The sequence below is a fragment of the Dendrobium catenatum genome, unplaced genomic scaffold (assembly GCF_001605985.2).
Source record: "Dendrobium catenatum unplaced genomic scaffold, ASM160598v2 original_scaffold_8822, whole genome shotgun sequence".
NCBI classification, from domain to species: Eukaryota; Viridiplantae; Streptophyta; class Magnoliopsida; order Asparagales; family Orchidaceae; genus Dendrobium; species Dendrobium catenatum.
The window spans coordinates 2,677-9,357 of record NW_021327282.1 but is presented as its reverse complement, the minus strand read 5'-3'; the positions used below and the strand labels follow the sequence as shown (position 1 = coordinate 9,357).

At 34.7% G+C, this 6,681-nt stretch overlaps 1 long non-coding RNA gene across 1 annotated transcript; it reads left to right on the top strand.

Moving 5' to 3' along the window:
* On the top strand, window positions 1-3,866 carry LOC114578391. The gene is made up of 2 exons (XR_003699431.1): window positions 1-52; window positions 3,573-3,866. It is a non-coding gene; the product is annotated as an uncharacterized LOC114578391 (long non-coding RNA).
* Window positions 3,867-6,681: the final 2,815 nt, after the last annotated feature.

The window sequence follows — 6,681 nt, the reverse complement described above, 5'->3', positions numbered from 1 at the left end:
ATTCCGGTAGGGGCGCTACGGGCGGAGCCATCGGGTCGTAGCCCCCGGTGCTGTAAGCTTTCTAAAAACTTAGAAAACCTTTAGGGGCCTAGATGTTTGCACGCCTCCCATCCTTAGGGCCTTAGAAACTTCAATTATATATTTAGGATTGCTTTTACTTTTTTTAGATCCTTAAAATCCTATGACATCCGTATAGAAGTCTTAGGAATTAGAAAAACAACGCCACTTTTAATCCTACAATACTAGTGACATCTAAGGACAAAAAAATTAAGGACTGAGTCTTAGAAAACATAGACTTAGGGTGCATGTTCCTTATAAGATAGAGACTTTAAAACAAAAACCTAGTGACACATTTTCCTAGATTCGGATTTTGTTTTCTTAATTCATTAATAATCAACTAACCAATTTTAATCTAATTTCTAAAACCTATTAAAACATTTAATTCTTAATCAATTTATTATTAACATTTGTAATTATTGAATTCTAAATTTAAAATGTAAATCTAAATCAATTCAACTAATCTAATAATTAACTTCTAACCCACCTAAAATCTAAAAGAGGTAGATTTAATTAGGAGATCAAATACTAAATTAAAATTCATTAGGATAAGGTACTTCTAAATATCAAACTTTAGGATAACTTCTAAAACCAATCAACCAATTTGATTAATAAAATATTTAATACACTTTTTCCTTTTCTTTTAATAACAAACTAAAACAATAATAACAAAGTTAATTATCACTGGGTAACCCAGGCCTACGAGGCTATTAAGTTAGCCCCAAGGAGGCTGAAATAAATCTCACGGCCTCGGTGTGAAACAAAGGTGGTAGTTAATCAAACATTAAAAATCAATCCTAAAACACTAATATTTGAACTTTAACCAAATTCTTTCCTTTACCCTTCTTAACAAATGAAAAAAATATACAAACAATTCTAATTAAATTATCCTATTTAGGACCTACCAAAACCACACAACCCACGTACACTTAAATGAGTTTGATAGGACACGACTATTAGCTTTAGGTTAGGTTGTTGTTTTGCTTTTCTTTTCTGTGCTGTGTTGTGACGCTCTGCATGTGACCCGTGTGCCGTTTGTTTTTGCTACTTGTTGTAGCTTTTCTGTGACGCTTTTTCTGCTCTTTTCTTTTCTGCACTGTTGTTGTGAGCGTTAGAATACCCATAGGTTAGGCACGCTTTTTCATACTAATGCTGTCTTCCTACAGGTGGTCGTGCTTACACAACGCTAAAAAGGGGGCTAAAATTAATAATAATAAATGAATAACTGCTTTAGGTACCTGCTTCAGCTGCTTAGCCTCCAATAATCAAAGCACGGCCAAGTGTGATTTATTTTTCAGCATTTTCATATATATAACTGCTTGGATGAGTTTTTATTATAAACTGCTTAGGATAACCCCTGCAGGAGAGTCTAGATTTTTATTTTTATAATGTAATGTATTTGATAGTAAATGTTGTGAAAATTTAAAATAAGGCATTTTTAAAGAGATAGGAATCCAAAGGGAAAAGTAAACCCCTACAAGGGGTTTCCTTTTTCATTTGGATATCCTTTTGGAGCACTCACTACGAGGAGTACAAAGGAAAAAGTAAACCCCTACAGGGGATTTCCTTTTTCATTTGGGTATCCTTTTGGAGGAGTCATTACGAGGAGCCAGAAGGAAGAACGAAGACGATCCAAAGACGAATCAAGGAAAAGAAGAAGATTGAAGCAGTAGAAATGCCTTATTTTAAGATTTGCGTCGTTCCCGGGTTGTTGTCGGTGGAGCCCGGCCACCATTACTTACTATACTCTGTGATGTAATATTGCATGTCACTTGCCATAAACACTCTTTTTCGTGGGATTTGTTTCTGTGTTGTGATTTACTTACTTTGTTTGCGTAGAAGAACCGGCATGCTTTTTATAGGTTGTTTTCTTGCATGTGCTTGCGTCTGACCGCTAGGCTCTTTAGGGATAAAAATTTTTATACTCATAATTATTAAAAAAAAAATTTAAGATTAATTCACATAGAAACCATAACGATTTTAGGGAATAGCTGGAATCGTCCGGGGGCGCATGCACGCATTCTCTCTTCTTTTAGACAAGCTTCCCCGCCTACGGGTAGAGTCCGGATAATCTGGCCTATGAGGATAAAGTGCCGGACCTGGGGAAGTTTAGTCATTCAAAAATTATTTTCTATAAGCCTTTTTAAATATTTTATACATCATTGATTTGGATACTTTAAACCAGCATAAATTGCATTAGTAACTAATTAAAATCAAAAGTTAATTGCATTAGTTTTAGGGGCATTTTACCACTCATAAGTGTGGGATCACTCAGGGATTTCTTTAGTTGTCGATCCCAATTTCAATGTCTAAACTACCCTCCCATCTTTCATATGGACTGGACAACATGGATTTTATACGATTAGGTGATTTTAGCTGGCTTCCTTTGTCAGGCAAGGAATAAATCCAGGACTGCATTAGTTAGGTCGTAGATGTTAGTGTTGTGTGTACAACACTACATCTTTTATAGACTTAGGGTCTAAAGGTTAGTGGTACAAGTGTACCTCTATACACCTTATTGGTGGGTAAGCTCTCCATCCTTTCGGAAGCTATAAACTCCACCCATCTGCGTCACACAGATGACGCCACTTCCTTCTTTCTCTCATGCATGTTTGAATGCTTGGCCTCTCTCTCTTTTTCTCCAGTTTTCTTTCCCTTAGATCGGACGAATGACGACTCAACCACGTGTGATTGATTGAGCCAATTTGGGACACTCTTTTTCTTTGATTAGGAAAGCCTAGAATTTTCCCTTACACTAAACCCATCAGAGAAGATAATCTAACATCCCTAATCGAGAGTTTTCCTAAGTCAAGGCTTAGGATGTAATTAACTACGGGGGCTTGCGCCCGTATGAAACCGATCCCCACAATCAAATAAACTCTATTCGATGTTGATGTATCGAATAGGGGAAATCTCGTAAACTTTTGGGTTATAGATATTATTATCCATCGAGGTTGGTAGGTGAAAGCTGCTATCTTCCATGGCTAATCGTATCTATAACTCCATCTGCTCTTCCATCGGCCTGCTTGTGTCGATTGTAAAGGCCTACGACCATTTTGTCCTACGGGATAGTGTGATCGTACTCTTTGCATTCGAATCACACGAGCAAAATCCTTTCGGAGACCCACAGTAGTAAAGGTCATTATGCCTTTGGTTACCTCTTATGAGGGTGGGGATGCTAATAAATGTATATTTAACATTATAACTTCCCCCATTGCCTCGCCTAATTTAGTTGATGATGATGCTGGTGTTCATTCTTGTGGATGTCATTCTTCTTGTCTCATGGGTGTTGTTGTGTCTATTGGGATTATGGATGTGGTGGATTCTACTATTGTTGGTTATCCTAACTCTAATGTGCCTTTGTTGGAATATAATCTTTCGAATGAACCGTTTATCAGCGTTTCTATTTCGCTTATTTCTAATGAAGTTTTGAAAGCTCGGTTAGCGGGTAATTTAGCGTATAATTGTTTGGATCAAAATGATTGGCTTAACGATTCTATTTCCTCACCTTGCAGGGGTGATCGGGACGATTTGGATGGGCCTGATGATGATTTTCAGGCGACGTATAATTTGAATATCAACCGCATAGTTGAAAAAGCTTTTGCTATGGGTGGAAGTAAACATCGTAGAAGGAAGCTAAAAAGGAAATAGTTTGGTTTATTTTCTTCAGTTGTTGGTTCGTTTTTGTCTGCTCAATGTCTTGTTATTTTATTTGTTGGTTGTGGACTTGTCCTTATGTGTGTTTGCCATATTGAATTCTCTTTGAACCGTATGTGGGCTAATGGCTGGGAGGTGGCTTTAGTGGTCTATGTCCGTGGGCGTTTGTTGTGGTTGCCTTGTTGGGTTCTCTTTGAACCGTTTGTTGAACTCTATCTAGGCCCCTCTTCTGTTGTCTTCTTCTACCTCTATTCATCCTAGGGTTGCTGGTATTTTTTGTCTTCTTGGCATTTTTGATTAATTGTTCTTCTCATGCAATGGTTTGTTGTGTCCTCTTACAGGCTTATTTTTGGTGCATATTGCTTGTGGGATTGTTGCTGATTGCTTTGAGAGACTTGCTTGGGTGGCTGCTTTCGTTTGACCCATACTGATTTGGTTGTGGCCTTCCTTGGCTTTTTTGTTGTTCTTTTATTTTTTCTTTTGCTTTTCTTTTTGATGATTTTGTTTTGTAATATATCGAATTAAAGGCTCATAGGTTTTCCTTAATTGTTTTATTTTTAGAGGGCTATTGATTTGCTAAGGACTTGTTATTCAATTTTAAAACGCGTATGCCCTGTATGCGAGTTTTCTCAAAATAAAAAATAAAAAATCACACCATAGAAATTACTCTAATTTATCTTTTATACTTCTAATTTCTTCCTCATTATCAATCATACCACACTATTAATTCTTCTTCGTCTTGGTGGTTGAGCTTGTTTTTCTCAACGGTTCTATAAACTTTAATTAGCAATTAATGTTATATTTCATGAATTTTTTATATTCTACATGGTTTATTTTTTATTTTATATTTCATCATTTTTAATATCTTATAATATGTGGTTATGATTATGATCCAAAGAGAGACAATAACAACAACATCAAATCTTTATCCCACTACGTGGGATTGACTACATTAATACTTTCTTCTTTATTATATCCTGTTTAGAGTCAAATTCTCATTTAAATCTAATAAAGAAAGTTCATTTATAATATTTTCTAACTAAGTCTTTTTAGGTCTTCCTCTATCTTTTCTAACATAAGATAAATTTGATACATCTATTCTTCTAGCTTGGTCATCGAAAGGCCATCATTTTATGTGAAAAAGCCATCAAAGGCGACACTCTATAATCTTATCTTCCAGTTGAGCTACTCCAACCTTTTCATGTATATACCCATTTCGTATATTGTCTCTAAGAGTAAAGTCACTCATCCACCTTAGCATCCTCATCTCTGCAACACTTAACTCAATATTACGTTTCTCTTTTAATAACTAACATTCTGCGCCATAAAGCTTTGCCAGTCTTTTCCACCATCTTATAGAAGTTTCCCTTAAGTTTGAGCCTTTGAGGGGACTTTTATATCACACAATAAGCCCGATACACTCATCCACTTCAACCATCCAACTTGAATTGTACTAATAATATCCCCAATCTATTCCACAATCACTCTGAACAATAGACCCAATATATATAAAATATGTCCTCTTATTGATAACTTGATCGTCCAAAGTCGCAATTCCCCCCACTAAATCTATTACTACTCAAAATGAAAACCACAAAAACATAAGAGATAATATGAAACCAAAGTCAGAATTCTGCCACTACAACTTCTAAATGCTGGAAAAATCTTAAATTCTATGCTTTCAACATCTTACATCTAAATACTTTTCAAATCAATGTGGAAAATAAGTTGTCTCTTACTTGCGATCCATAATTAAGATGGTTTAATTTATTTCTAATATCATACAGGGTGGTAAATATAATATTCCAATTGTTGATTTAGAAATTTTTACAAATCCAAATTAGTTTTGATTTGAAAGGTATATTTGTCGAACCACATAAATCACCGTATTCTTATATTGAGAAATATAACTGTGGATCCTCATTGCAATATATGTTATATAGATATTGAATCTAAATACCATCTCTTATTTGAATGCAACTTTAGTTTTGATATTATTTGCAAAACTATTTCTGCACTCAAATCTTTCTTGCTATGGTTGAGAGTCGTTTCTCCAAGCAAATCAAATTATGATTGTTGTTTTTGGTTAAGATTTATGAGTCCAGCAAGATATTTTGGTAATTTCAGTTTTTTGTATTGTTTGGGTTTTACATTTATTTCTATTTTTCTATTATTTTTTAAACATCTTTTATTTGTTTTATCTATTAGGAGTATTAGTAATGTCGTGAGGTTGAAAAAATATTGCTAGTGGCATTTGGATTTATCCGGAGGCCAATCCAGATGCTGCACGTCACCCAATACACCGTATTGCATGACGTGGCACGTTCAGATTAGCCTCCTGACGCGTTCGGACACCGCATATAATGGATAAACTATTTTGTGCGGACATCGGACGTAGCTATGTGTTCAGAGCAAGGTTTTAAAAACCGGACCGGACTAGCCGGTTCAACCGTGAACCGACCAATTGTCCGATCCGGTTCAGTTTAAAAACCGGCTTCGCAGAAAACCGGCGGTTCGACCAGTGACCCGATCCAGGTTTGAAAGAACGGGCCGATTTTAAAATGTTTTTTATTTTAAATAAAATATAAACAATATATTTTATTTTAATAGATTTTTTAAAAATAAATTTTATAATTAAATTGTGAGATTTTTAATACCATAATATATGTATGCCATATCATAAAATAAGTTTTATTAGAAAAAGAGTGAACTATATAAAGAGCTAAAAGACAACCATCTTATACTCTTTCATGATGCGGGACTAAAAAAATTACATGAATGTTATATGATCTTGAATGTGAGTTTGTGCTTTATTGGGCCATTAATTTGGATTGGTTGGGCCACGAATTTGAACTGGTTGGGTGCAAATTTTTTTTAAATTGTATTAAAAATTTATATATTATTTTAAATATTATTCTTATTACACATTTGTAAATTTAATATTATAAATTTATATATTATATTAAA